Here is a 14,357-nt window from a genome sequence, read left to right as displayed (position 1 = left end):
CAAGGTGGATTTGGGGTTAGTGCAGGATGGTGGATTTGTGGTTAGGGAGGGAAGTTGGGTTTGGGGATAGTGCAGAAAGGTGGATTTGCGGTTAGTGCGGGAAGGTGGGCTTGGGGTTACTGCTGGAAGGTCGATTTGTGGTTAGTGCACGAAGTTAGATTTAAGGTTAGTTTGGGAAGATGGATTTGGGTATAGTGCGGGAAGGTGGATTTGGGGTTAGTGCGGGAAGGTGGATATGGGTCAGCACGCAAAGGTGGATTTGGGGTTTGTGCGGGAAGGTGGAGTTGGGGTTAGTGCAGGAAGTTGGACTTGTGGTAAGTGCGAGAAGTTGGATATGGGGTTACTGCAGGAAAGTGGATTTGGGGAGAGTGCGAGAATTTGGATTTGGGGTTAGGGCGGGAAGGTGGATTTGGGTTTAGTGCGGGAAGTTGCATATGGGATTTAGCGGGAAGCTGGATTTGAGTTTAGTGCAGGAAGGTGGATTTGGGGTAAGTGTGGGAAGTTTGATTTGAGGTTAGGGCAGGAAGGTGGATTTGTGGTTAGTGCGGGAAGTTGGATTTGGGATTAGTGCAGGAAGGAGGATTTGGGGTTAGTGCGGGAAGGTTGATTTGGGGATAATGCGGGAAAGTGGATTTGGGCTTAATGCATTAACGAGGAATTGGGTTTAGTGTGGGAATGTGGATTTGGGGTTTGTGCGGGAAGTTGGATTCGGGTTTAGCGCGGGTAGTTCGATTTGGGGTTAGTGTGGGAAGGAGTAGTTGTGGTAAGTGCGAGAAGTTGGATTTTGGTTAGTGCAGGCAGTTCGATTTGTGATTAGGGCGGGATGGTGGATTTGTGATTGTGGTGGCAAGGTGGATTTGGGGATAGTGCAGGAAGGTGGATTTGTCGTTAGGATGGGAAGTTGGGTTTGGGGATAATGCAGGAAGGTGGATTTGGGGGTAATGCGGGAAGGTGGGTTGGGGGTTAGTGCGGGAAGGTTGATTTGGGGTTAGTGCGGGAAGGTGGATTTGCACTTATTGCTGAAACGTGGATTTGGAGTTATTACTGGAACGTGGATTTGTGGTTAGGGCGGGAATGTGGATTTGTGATTGTGGTGGCAAGGTGGATTGGGGGATAGTGCAGGAAGTTTGATTTGGAGTTATTGCTGGAACGTGGATTTGGGGTTATTGCAGGAAGGTAGATTTGAGGTTAGTTTGGGAAGGATGATTTGGGGATAGTGCGGGATGGTGGTTTTGGGGTTAGTGCGGGAAGGTGGATTTGGGGTAAGTGTGGGAAGGTGGATTTGGGGTTGTCGTGCGAATGTTGATTTTGGGTTAGTGCTGGAAGGTGGATTTGGAGTTAGAATGTGAACGTGGATTTGGGGTTAGTGCGGGAGGGTGGATTTGGGTGCAGTGCAGGTGTGTGGATTTGAGGTTAGTGCCGGAAGTAGGATCTGGGGTTATTGCAGGGAGATGGTTATGGGGTTAGCGCGGGAAGGTGGATTTGGGGTTAGTGCAGGAAAGTGGGTTTGGGGTTAGTGTGGGAAGATGTATTTGGGGTTATTGTGGGAAGTTGGATTGGGGGTTATTGTGGGAAACTTGATTTGTTGTTAGTGCGGGAATGTTGATTTGGGGTTAGTGCGGCTAGGTGGAATTGGGGTTAGTGTGGGAATGTGGATTTAGGGTTAGTTTGGGAAGGTGAATTTGGGGTTAGTGCGGGAAGGTGGATTTGGTGTTAGTGCAGGAAGTTGGATTTGGGGATAGTGCGGGAAGTTGGATTTCGAGTTAGTGCGGGAAGGTGGATTTGGGGATAGTGCAGGAAGGTGGATTTGGGTTTAGTGCCGGAAGGTGGATTTTGGGTTTGTGCGGGAAGGTGGATGTGGGGTTATTGCTTGAAGGTGGATCTGGGGTTAGCAGGCAATGGTGGATTTGGGGTTAGTGCGGGAAGGTGGAGTTGGGGTTCGTGCGGGAAGTTGGAGTTGTGGTAAGTGTGGGAAGTTGGATTTGAGGTAATTTCAGGAAGGTGGATTTGGGAGAGTGCGAGAAGTTGGATTTGGGTTTAGGGCGGGAACGTAGATTTGGGGTTAATGCTGGAAGTTGGATTTGGGGTTAGTGTGGGAAGGTGGATTTGTGGTTAGTGTGGGAAGTTTGATTTGAGGTTAGAGTGGGAAGATGGATTTGGTGTAAGTGCGGGTAGGTTGATTTGGGGTTAGTGCGGGAAGGTGGATTTGGGGATAATGCGGGAAAGTGGATTTGGGGTTAGTGCGGTAAGGAGGAATTGGGGTTAGCGTGGCAATGTGGATTTGAGTTTAGCGCGGGAAGGTGGATTTGGGATTAATGTAGGAAGGAGTAGTTGCGGTTAGTGCGGGAAGTTGGATATTGGGTTATTGAAGGCAGTTGGATTTGTGGTTTGGGCGGGATGGTGGATTTGTGATTGTGGCAGCAAGGTGGATTTGGAGTGAGCACAGGAAGGTGGATTTGTGGTTAGGGCGGGAAGGTGGATTTGTGATTGTGGCGGCAAGGTGGATTTGGCGTTAATGCGGGAAGGAGGATTTGGGGTTACTGCAGTAAGGTGGTTTTGGGGTTAGTGCGGGATGGTAGATTTGGGAATAGTGTGGGAAGGTGGATTTGGGGTTAGTGCGGGAAGGTGGATTTGGGGTTCGTGCAGGAAGGTGGATTTGGGGTTAGTGCGGGAAGGTGGATATGGGGTTAGTGTGGGAAGGTGGATTTGGGGTTAGTGCGGGAAGGTGGATTTGGGGTTAGTGCGGGAAGGTAGATTTGAGGTTAGTGCGGGAATGTGGATTTGGTGATAGTGTGGGAAGATGGATTTGGGGTTAGTGTGGGAAGGTGGATTTGGGGTTAGTGCGGGAAGGTGTATTTGGGGTTAGTGCGGGAAGATGGATTTGGGGTTAGTGCAGGGAGGTAGATTTGAGGTTAGTGCGGGAAGGTGGATTTGAGGTTATTGCAGGAAAGTTGATTTGGGGTTCGTGCGGGCAGGTAGATTTGTGTTTAGTGCGGGAAGGTGGATTTGGGGATAGTGCGGTAAGTTCGATCTGGGGTTAGTGCAGGAAGCTGGATTTGGGGTTAGTGCGGGAAGGTGGATTTGGGGATAGTGCGGGAAGGTGGATTTGGGGTTAGTGCAGGAAGGTGGATTTGGGGATAGTGCGGGAAGGTGGATTTGGGGTTAGTGCAGGAAGGTGGATATGGTGTTAGTGCGGGAAGGTGGAGTTGGGGTTAGTGCAGGAAGTTGGAGTTGTGGTAAGTGTGTGAAGTTGGTTTTGGGGTTATTGCAGGAAGGTGGATTTGGGGAGAGTGCGAGAAGTTGGATTTGGAGTTAGGGCGGGAAGGTAGATTTGGGGTTAGTTTGGCAAGGTGGATTTGGGTATAGTGCAGGAAGTTGGATTTGTGGTTAGTGATGGAAGCTGGATCTCGGGTTAGTGCGGGAAGGTGGATTTGGGGATAATGCGTGAAGGTGGATTTGGGTTTAGTGCGGGAAGGTCGATATGGTGTTAGCACGCAAAGGTGGATTTGGGGTTAGTGCGGGAAGGTGGAGTTGGGGTTATTGAGGGAAGTTGGAGTTCTGGTAAGTGTGGGAAGTTGGATATGGGGTAATTGCAAGAAGCTGGATTTGGGGAGAGTGCGATAAGTTGGATTTGGGGTTCGGGTGGGAAGGTAGATTTGGGATTAATGCTGAAAGGTGGATTTGGGTTTGCTGTGGGAAGTTGCATTTGGGATTTTGCGGGAAGCTGGTTTTGGAGTTAGCACTGGAAGTTGGATTTGGGGTTAGTGCGGGAAGGTGGATTTGGGGTAAGTGTGGGAAGTTTGATTTGATGTTAGTGCGGGAAGGTGGATTTGGGGTTAGTGTGGGAAGTTGGATTAGGGGTTAGTGCAGGAAGGTGGATTTGGGGTTAGTGCGGGTAGGTGGATTTGGTGTTAGTGTGGGAAGGAGTAGTTGGGGTTATAGCGGGAAGTTGGATTTTGGGTTAGTGCAGGCAGTTCGATTTGCAGTTAGGGCGGGATGGTGGATTTGTGATTGTGGCGGCAAGTTGGATTTGGGTTTAGTGCAGGATGGTGGATTTGTGGTTAGGGAGGGAAGTTGGGTTTGGGGATAGTGCATAAAGGTTGACTTGGTGTTAGTGCGGGAAGGTGGGTTTGGGGTTATTGCTGGAAGGTGGATTTGGGTTTAGTGCAGGAAGTTAGATTTGAGGTTAGATTGGGAAGATGGATTTGGGTATAGTGCGGGAAGGTGGATTTGGGGTTAGTGTGGGAAGCTGGATATGGGGTTAGCACGCAAAGGTTGATTTGGGGTTTGTACAGGAAGGTGGAGTTGGGGTTAGTGCGGGAAGTTGGAGTTGTGGTAAGTGCGAGAAGTTGGATATGGGGTTATTGCAGGAAGGTGGATTTGGGGAGAGTGCGAGAGTTTGGATTTGTGGTTAGGGCGGGAAGGTAGATTTGGGGTTAGTGCTGGAAGGTGGATTTGGGTTTAGTGCGGAAAGTTGCATTTGGGATTTAGCGGGAAGCTGGATTTGGGGTTGGTATGGGAAGCTGTATTTGTGGTTCGTGCAGGAAGGTGGATTTGGGGTAAGTGTGGGAAGTTTCATTTGAGGTTAGGGTGGGAAGGTGGATTTGGGGTTAGTGCGGGAAGTTGGATTTGGGATTAGTGCAGGAAGGTGGTTTTGGGGTTAGTGCGGGTAGGTTGATTAGTGGTTAGTGCGGGGAGGTGGATTTGGGGAAAATGCAGAAAGTGGATTTGGGCTTAGTGCATTAACGAGTAATTGGGTTTAGTGTGGGAATGTGGATTTGGGGTTTGTGGGGGAAGCTGGATTCGAGTTTAGCGCGGGCAGTTCGATTTGGGGTTAGGGTGGGAAGGAGTAGTTGGGGTAAGTGTGGGAAGTTGGATTTTGGTTAGTGCAGGCAGTTTGATTTGTGATTAGGGCGGGATGGTAGATTTGTGATTGTGGTGGCAAGGTGGATTTGGGGTTAGTGCTGGAAGTGGATTTGTCGTTAGGATGGGAATTTGGGTTTGGGGATAGTGCAGGAAGGTGGATTTGGGGATAATGCGGGAAGGTGGGTTGGTTGTTAGTGCGGGAAGGTTGATTTGGGGTTAGAGCTGGAAGGTGGATTTGCACTTATTGCTGAAACGTGGATTTGGATTTATTGCTGGAACGTGGATTTGCGATTAGGGCGGGAATGTGGATTTATGATTGTGGTGGCAAGGTGGATTTGGGGTTTGTGCAGGAAGGTAGATTTGAGGTTAGTGTGGGAAGATGAATTTGGAGTTAGTGCGGGAAGTTGGATTTGGGATTAGAATGTGAACGTGTATTTGGGGTTAGTGCGGGAGGGTGGATTTGGGTGTAGTGCAGGTATGTGGATTTGAGGTTAGTGCCAGAAGTTGGATCTGGGGTTATTGCAGGGAGATGGATTTGGGGTTAGTGCGGGAAGGTGGATTTGGGGTTAGTGCGGGAAGGTGGGTTTGGGGTTAGTGCGGCCAGGTGGATTTGGGGTTAGTGTGGGAAGGAGTAGTTGCGGTTAGTGCGGGAAGTTGGATATTGGGTTATTGAAGGCAGTTGGATTTGTGGTTTGGGCGGGATGGTGGATTTGTGATTGTGGCAGCAAGGTGGATTTGGAGTGAGCACAGGAAGGTGGATTTGTGGTTAGGGCGGGAAGGTGGATTTGTGATTGTGGCGGCAAGGTGGATTTGGTGTTAATGCGGGAAGGAGGATTTGGGGTTACTGCAGTAAGGTGGTTTTGGGGTTAGTGCGGGATGGTAGATTTGGGAATAGTGTGGGAAGGTGGATTTGGGGTTAGTGCGGGAAGGTGGATTTGGGGTTCGTGCAGGAAGGTGGATTTGGGGTTAGTGCGGGAAGGTGGATATGGGGTTAGTGTGGGAAGGTGGATTTGGGGTTAGTGCGGGAAGGTGGATTTGGGGTTAGTGCGGGAAGGTAGATTTGAGGTTAGTGCGGGAATGTGGATTTGGTGATAGTGTGGGAAGATGGATTTGGGGTTAGTGTGGGAAGGTGGATTTGGGGTTAGTGCGGGAAGGTGGATTTGGGGTTAGTGCGGGAAGATGGATTTGGGGTTAGTGCAGGGAGGTAGATTTGAGGTTAGTGCGGGAAGGTGGATTTGAGGTTATTGCAGGAAAGTGGATTTGGGGTTCGTGCGGGCAGGTAGATTTGTGTTTAGTGCGGGAAGGTGGATTTGGGGATAGTGCGGTAAGTTCGATCTGGGGTTAGTGCAGGAAGCTGGATTTGGGGTTAGTGCGGGAAGGTGGATTTGGGGATAGTGCGGGAAGGTGGATTTGGGGTTAGTGCAGGAAGGTGGATTTGGGGATAGTGCGGGAAGGTGGATTTGGGGTTAGTGCAGGAAGGTGGATATGGTGTTAGTGCGGGAAGGTGGAGTTGGGGTTAGTGCAGGAAGTTGGAGTTGTGGTAAGTGTGTGAAGTTGGTTTTGGGGTTATTGCAGGAAGGTGGATTTGGGGAGAGTGCGAGAAGTTGGATTTGGAGTTAGGGCGGGAAGGTAGATTTGGGGTTAGTTTGGCAAGGTGGATTTGGGTATAGTGCAGGAAGTTGGATTTGTGGTTAGTGATGGAAGCTGGATCTCGGGTTAGTGCGGGAAGGTGGATTTGGGGATAATGCGTGAAGGTGGATTTGGGTTTAGTGCGGGAAGGTCGATATGGTGTTAGCACGCAAAGGTGGATTTGGGGTTAGTGCGGGAAGGTGGAGTTGGGGTTATTGAGGGAAGTTGGAGTTCTGGTAAGTGTGGGAAGTTGGATATGGGGTAATTGCAAGAAGCTGGATTTGGGGAGAGTGCGATAAGTTGGATTTGGGGTTCGGGTGGGAAGGTAGATTTGGGATTAATGCTGAAAGGTGGATTTGGGTTTGCTGTGGGAAGTTGCATTTGGGATTTTGCGGGAAGCTGGTTTTGGAGTTAGCACTGGAAGTTGGATTTGGGGTTAGTGCGGGAAGGTGGATTTGGGGTAAGTGTGGGAAGTTTGATTTGATGTTAGTGCGGGAAGGTGGATTTGGGGTTAGTGTGGGAAGTTGGATTAGGGGTTAGTGCAGGAAGGTGGATTTGGGGTTAGTGCGGGTAGGTGGATTTGGTGTTAGTGTGGGAAGGAGTAGTTGGGGTTATAGCGGGAAGTTGGATTTAGGGTTAGTGCAGGCAGTTCGATTTGCAGTTAGGGCGGGATGGTGGATTTGTGATTGTGGCGGCAAGTTGGATTTGGGTTTCGTGCAGGATGGTGGATTTGTGGTTAGGGAGGGAAGTTGGGTTTGGGGATAGTGCATAAAGGTTGACTTGGTGTTAGTGCGGGAAGGTGGGTTTGGGGTTATTGCTGGAAGGTGGATTTGGGTTTAGTGCAGGAAGTTAGATTTGAGGTTAGATTGGGAAGATGGATTTGGGTATAGTGCGGGAAGGTGGATTTGGGGTTAGTGTGGGAAGCTGGATATGGGGTTAGCACGCAAAGGTTGATTTGGGGTTTGTACAGGAAGGTGGAGTTGGGGTTAGTGCGGGAAGTTGGAGTTGTGGTAAGTGCGAGAAGTTGGATATGGGGTTATTGCAGGAAGGTGGATTTGGGGAGAGTGCGAGAGTTTGGATTTGTGGTTAGGGCGGGAAGGTAGATTTGGGGTTAGTGCTGGAAGGTGGATTTGGGTTTAGTGCGGAAAGTTGCATTTGGGATTTAGCGGGAAGCTGGATTTGGGGTTGGTATGGGAAGCTGTATTTGTGGTTCGTGCAGGAAGGTGGATTTGGGGTAAGTGTGGGAAGTTTCATTTGAGGTTAGGGTGGGAAGGTGGATTTGGGGTTAGTGCGGGAAGTTGGATTTGGGATTAGTGCAGGAAGGTGGTTTTGGGGTTAGTGCGGGTAGGTTGATTAGTGGTTAGTGCGGGGAGGTGGATTTGGGGAAAATGCAGAAAGTGGATTTGGGCTTAGTGCATTAACGAGTAATTGGGTTTAGTGTGGGAATGTGGATTTGGGGTTTGTGGGGGAAGCTGGATTCGAGTTTAGCGCGGGCAGTTCGATTTGGGGTTAGGGTGGGAAGGAGTAGTTGGGGTAAGTGTGGGAAGTTGGATTTTGGTTAGTGCAGGCAGTTTGATTTGTGATTAGGGCGGGATGGTAGATTTGTGATTGTGGTGGCAAGGTGGATTTGGGGTTAGTGCTGGAAGTGGATTTGTCGTTAGGATGGGAATTTGGGTTTGGGGATAGTGCAGGAAGGTGGATTTGGGGATAATGCGGGAAGGTGGGTTGGTTGTTAGTGCGGGAAGGTTGATTTGGGGTTAGAGCTGGAAGGTGGATTTGCACTTATTGCTGAAACGTGGATTTGGATTTATTGCTGGAACGTGGATTTGCGATTAGGGCGGGAATGTGGATTTATGATTGTGGTGGCAAGGTGGATTTGGGGTTTGTGCAGGAAGGTAGATTTGAGGTTAGTGTGGGAAGATGAATTTGGAGTTAGTGCGGGAAGTTGGATTTGGGATTAGAATGTGAACGTGTATTTGGGGTTAGTGCGGGAGGGTGGATTTGGGTGTAGTGCAGGTATGTGGATTTGAGGTTAGTGCCAGAAGTTGGATCTGGGGTTATTGCAGGGAGATGGATTTGGGGTTAGTGCGGGAAGGTGGATTTGGGGTTAGTGCGGGAAGGTGGGTTTGGGGTTAGTGCGGCCAGGTGGATTTGGGGTTAGTGTGGGATGTGGATTTGGGGTTAGTTTGGGAAGGTGAATTTGGGGTTAGTGCTTGAAGGTGGATATGGGGTTAGGAGGCAAAGGTGGATTGGGGGTTAGTGCGGGAAGTTGGAGTTGGGGTTAGTGTGGGAAGTTGGAGTTGTGGTAAGTGTGTGAAGTTGGATTTGGGGCTAATGCAGGAAGGTGGATTTGGCGACAGTGCGAGAAGTTGGATTTGGGTTTAGGGCGGGAATGTAGATTTGGGGTTAATGCTGGAAGTTTGATTTGGGTTTAGTGCGGGAAGTAGCATTCTGGATTTAGCTGGAAGATGTATTTGGGCTTAGTGCGGGAAGTCTGATTTGAGGTTAGAGCGGGAAGGTGGATTTTGTGTAAGTGCGGGTAGGTTGATTTGGGGTTAGTGCGGGAAGGTTGATTTGGAGATAATGCGGGAAAGTGGATTTGGGGTTAGTGCGGTAAGGAGGAATTGGGGTTAGCGTGGCAATGTGAATTTGAGTTTAGCGCGGGAAGGTGGATTTGGGATTAATGCGGGAAGAAGTAGTTGGTGTTAGTGCGGGAAGTTGGATTTTGGGTTATTGAAGGCAGTTCGATTTGTGGTTAGGGCGGGATGGTGGATTTGTGATTGTGGCAGCAAGGTGGATTTGGTGTTAGCGCGGGAAGGTATATTTGTGGTTAGGGTGGGAAGGTGGATTTGTGATTGTGGCAGCAAGGTGGATTTGGCGTTAATGCGGAAAGGAGGATTTGGGGTTACTGCAGTAAGTTGGATTTGGGGTTAGTGCGGGCAGGTGGATTTGGGGTTAGTGTGGGATGTGGATTTGGGGTTAGTTTGGGAAGGTGAATTTGGGGTTAGTGCTTGAAGGTGGATATGGGGCTAGGAGGCAAAGGTGGATTTGGGGTTAGTGCGGGAAGGTGGAGTTGGGGTTAGTGTGGGAAGTTGGAGTTGTGGTAAGTGTGTGAAGTTGGATTTGGGGCTAATGCAGGAAGGTGGATTTGGCGACAGTGCGAGAAGTTGGATTTGGGTTTAGGGCGGGAATGTAGATTTGGGGTTAATGCTGGAAGTTTGATTTGGGTTTAGTGCGGGAAGTAGCATTTTGGATTTAGCTGGAAGATGGTTTTGGGCTTAGTGCGGGAAGTCTGATTTGAGGTTCGAGCGGGAAGGTGGATTTTGTGTAAGTGCGGGTAGGTTGATTTGGGGTTAGTGCGGGAAGGTTGATTTGGAGATAATGCAGGAAAGTGGATTTGGGGTTAGTGCGGTAAGGAGGAATTGGGGTTAGCGTGGCAATGTGAATTTGAGTTTAGCGCGGGAAGGTGGATTTGGGATTAATGCGGGAAGAAGTAATTGGTGTTAGTGCGGGAAGTTGGATTTTGGGTTATTGAAGGCAGTTCGATTTGTGGTTAGGGCGGGATGGTGGATTTGTGATTGTGGCAGCAAGGTGGATTTGGTGTTAGCGCGGGAAGGTGTATTTGTGGTTAGGGTGGGAAGGTGGATTTGTGATTGTGGCAGCAAGGTGGATTTGGCGTTAATGCGGAAAGGAGGATTTGGGGTTACTGCAGTAAGTTGGATTTGGGGTTAGTGCGGGAAGGTGGATGTGGTGTATGTAACCTGTTCCACCTTAAGAGACCTACCTTAAGAGATGTACTACTTTCTCTTGGCTGCTGTATACTGTAATACTGTAATACCGGTGGTGACCACACCGGTATATAAGTGTTGTGCAAGGATTTGTTGGGCAGTTCAGCACTGACCTTCGAATAGTAAAGACCTGTTAAAAGTTATTCTTGTTGTCTGTGTCCAGTGATTGATCCTACACCTAACTGGGACATACAGACTCAACAGTGGTGACGAGTCCGATCTTACCCTGTGGCAAATTTACATCCAAGGCAGCTTCGTCCTCAAAACGGGCGTTGAGAAGAGGCATCCGCCCTCATCATCCTGCTGAGCACCATCGCACGGGAGACATCGAGAACCTGGGTTAAAAAGAAAAAGAATTCTGACCACGAAGCCCTCCATCAGCGACAGGCAGTGTTCATCCCTTCTACCACGGTGGTGGGTAAGCCGATCAGCGACACGAGCAGAAAGTCGGCCGCGTTGACTGTGGAGTAGGGGAGGGAAAACGGAGGAATAAGGACGGAGAGCTCGACCACGGCCGGTCGAAAGGGCCGGGCTGCAATCGAGGCTGAGAGGCGCAGCGACTGGCGCAGCTTAAGGCTCGAGAGCCGTGGATAACTCAAACGCAGCCAGTGTACAGGACCGGGCTGCGAGACAAAACAGCGTCGGGGAGTTGAGAAGCTTAAGGCACGAGAGCCGCGGAGAATTCAAACGCAGCCGGTGTAAAGGACCGGGCTGCAAGCGGGGCTGCAAGGCAAAGCAGCATCGGGGAGTGAGAACCGCTGGGGAGGCGAGAACGGCAGCAGCAAGGCAATCGCCATTGCAGCCAGCGGGGGAAGAAGGCAAATGCGGGAATCCGCCATTGTAGTAGGCGGGGGAAGAAGAGTACCGCGGGAAAGACCACCAAGCGCGGGAAGCCGCCATTTTAGTAGGGAGGGAAGAAGACAAGCGCGGAAAGCCGCCATTTAAAAAAAAAAATGAAACATTTTTAAAAACTTGCAAGGATGCCTAAACATGGGAGCATTAATCCCTTTGATCGTGATGTCGAAGATTGGACCACGTATGTAGAACGCATGGAAGTTTATTGTAAAGCAAATAAGGTACCAGATGATGAGAAAGCATTAACCTTATTAAGCTCATTGGGGGCGAAGACATACGGGATATTGAAGCACCTTCTATCACCAATTTAACTGGCGGATCAGACCTTTGCGAACATTGTTGCTGTCCTGAAAAATCATTTAAACCCCACGCTGCTGATGATAGCGGAACTATTTAAATTTTACAGAAGAACGCAGTTGAAAGATGAAAGCAACGCTGAATTTTTAATTGAACTACGTAAGCTATCGAAGTACTGTCAGTTTGGGACAGGGCTAGCAGATGCGCTGAGAGATAAATTTGTGTGTGGATTGTTAAAAGAAGGAACACAAAAGCGACTGCTTGAAGAGAATGATCTTACGCTTGATAAAGCTGTCACTATTGCAGCATCGCAAGAAGCAGCAGCAAGAGGCACTGCAGAAATGCAGCTACGGTCACCGGAACTCTGTACCAATCAAATGGTCTTGAGTACAGTAAAATGTTATCATTGTGGAAAGACAACACACGATCAGAACCAGTGCTGGTTCAAAAATCAGGAATGCAGAAAATGTGGCAGGCTTGGTCACATAGCTAAAGTATGCCGGTCAGGAAAGAAGACCAGCAACAAAAAGTCACCGCAGGAAAAGTACAAAAATGTACACAAGGTGACAGAGAACAGTTCGAAAGAACAGAAGTCAGATTCAGACGCCAGCAGTAATGAACTGGGTAGTCTAAGAGTATACAATGTTGGTAAGGAAGCAGACCTCCAAACAATTTGGGTCACACTTCAGATAGCAGGAGTCCAAGTGAAGATGGAATTGGACACTGGATCGGCATTGACGGTCATGAATAAGAAAGATTACAAAAGGTTATTCCCACATATTCCCCTATGGGATACGGAGATTGTATTGAAAACATACACGGGGCAAAGAGTATACTCCATCGGGAAGATAGAGGTAAAGGTGGTCCACAAGGGCAAAGAAAGCCGAGGAATGGACTTATATGTGCTACCTGAGGGAGGTCCACCACTACTGGGACGGGAGTGGATTAGGAAAATAAATATGGACTGGCATTCCTTAAAAGCACTAACGGTAGATTCCGATACAAAAGATGTCAAACCTAAACGACTGCCCAGAATATTGGACAATGCTAAAGAGGTGTTCCAACAAGGACTGGGAACACTGAGAGGAATTACGGCAAACATCAAGATTGAAGAACATGCAAACCCGAAATTTTTCAAAGCCAGACCGATACCTTATGCAATACGACCTGCTGTGGAAGCTGAGCTGGAAGGGCTAGAACGTTCAGGAGTACTGTCTAAGGTAGACTGGAGTGAGTGGGCCACGCCCATTTTCCCAGTCATGAAGCGTTCATCGAGCAACAAGCCGGGGGAACCGGGGAAGGTTCGCATCTGTGGTGATTTCAAGATCACTTTTAATCCGGTGCTTCACACGGTACAGTATCCGCTTCCACGAATTGAGGATATCTTCGCTTCATTGTCTGGCGGGAAACACTTCATCAAGATAGACTTGGCGCAGGCGTACTTACAGATGGAAGTTGAGGAAGGGTCATACCAGTATCTCACGATCAACACGCATAGAGGCTTGTACCGGTATAATAGACTGGTTTTTGGAGTGGCATCGGCTCCGGCAATTTGGCAGAGGGCCATGGAGCAGGTATTACAGGGAATTCCAGGTACACAATGTTACCTGGACGATATTCTGATTACAGGAGATGATGACGAGGAACACCTTGCAAACTTGGAACTGGTGCTCACCAGATTGAAAGAATATGGTCTTCGAGTTAATCGCCAGAAATGTGAATTCTTTCAGAAGCGGATCTCGTACTGTGGTCATGTCATTGACCAGGAGGGGCTTCATAAGTCTCCTGACAAGATCGAAGCTGTTGTGAAGGCTCCCGCTCCGGAAAATGTATCCCAATTGATGTCGTTTCTAGGGTTGATTAACTATTACCATAAGTTTCTTCCAAATTTATCCACGGTGCTGCACCCACTGAACGCTCTTTTGCAGAAGGGAGTACCATGGAAGTGGAGCGAGGACTGTAAGAGGGACTTTCGCGAAAGCAAGGCATTGATCACCTCAGAGGAAGTGTTGGCTCACTTCAACCCAACGCTGCCTATTCGTTTGGCTTGTGATGCTTCTCCATATGGTATTGAGGCAGTACTCTCACACAAGTTGCCAAATGGCCAGGAGAGGCCAGTTGCGTTCGCATCCAGATCATTGACCTCCGCTGAGCGCAATTATGCTCAGATAGATAGGGAGGCTCCTAGCCTTGTGTGGGGAGTAAAGAAGTTTAATCATTACCTGCAGGGTCAAAGGTTTACGCTTCAGACAGATCACCAGCCGTTGGTATCCATTTTTAACCCTAAGAAGGGTGTTTCGGTGATGACAGCACAGAGACTCCAGAGATGGTCCCTTTTCCTAGGGGCACATCAATATCAGATAGAATTCAAAGGCACAAAGCAGAATGGTAATGCTGATGGGCTGTCGCGACTGCCACTACCTACAGAGGAGGAGGCACCGACGGTTGACCCTGTTGAGTTATTTCACTCGACCATCATCGAATGTTTACCAGTCACCAATGCAAGTATTGAAAGAGAAACCAGGAATGACCCGACACTGTCCAGGGTCTACGAAGTGACAGTGAAGGGATGGCCAGCACATGGTGATCCACTGTTACCGGCATTCTCAGCAAGACGAGAACAGCTGTCCGTCTGTGAAGGAACATTGATGTATGGAACAAGGGTGATTATTCCTCCTAAGTTAAGAGAGAGAGTTCTAAAGGAACTGCATGAATGTCATCTGGGGGGCGTCAAGATGAAAAGCCTTGCTAGGGCTTATGTGTGGTGGCCGGGTATCGACCAACAGATAGAGGAGCTGACGAAAAGCTGCTCAGGGTGCCAAAAAGTGCAAAATGCACCTCCGATTGCACCGCTGCATCCATGGGAATGGCCTTCAACCCCATGGCAACGTGTACATATTGACTTTGCTGGTCCTTTCATGG

The sequence above is a fragment of the Somniosus microcephalus genome, unplaced genomic scaffold (genome assembly GCF_052327205.1).
Source record: "Somniosus microcephalus isolate GS21.2 unplaced genomic scaffold, FLI_Smic_1.0 unresolved_chr6, whole genome shotgun sequence".
Classification (NCBI taxonomy): domain Eukaryota; kingdom Metazoa; phylum Chordata; class Chondrichthyes; order Squaliformes; family Somniosidae; genus Somniosus; species Somniosus microcephalus.
The sequence above is the reverse complement of the archived record's forward strand: the minus strand, read 5'-3'. Positions refer to the sequence as shown.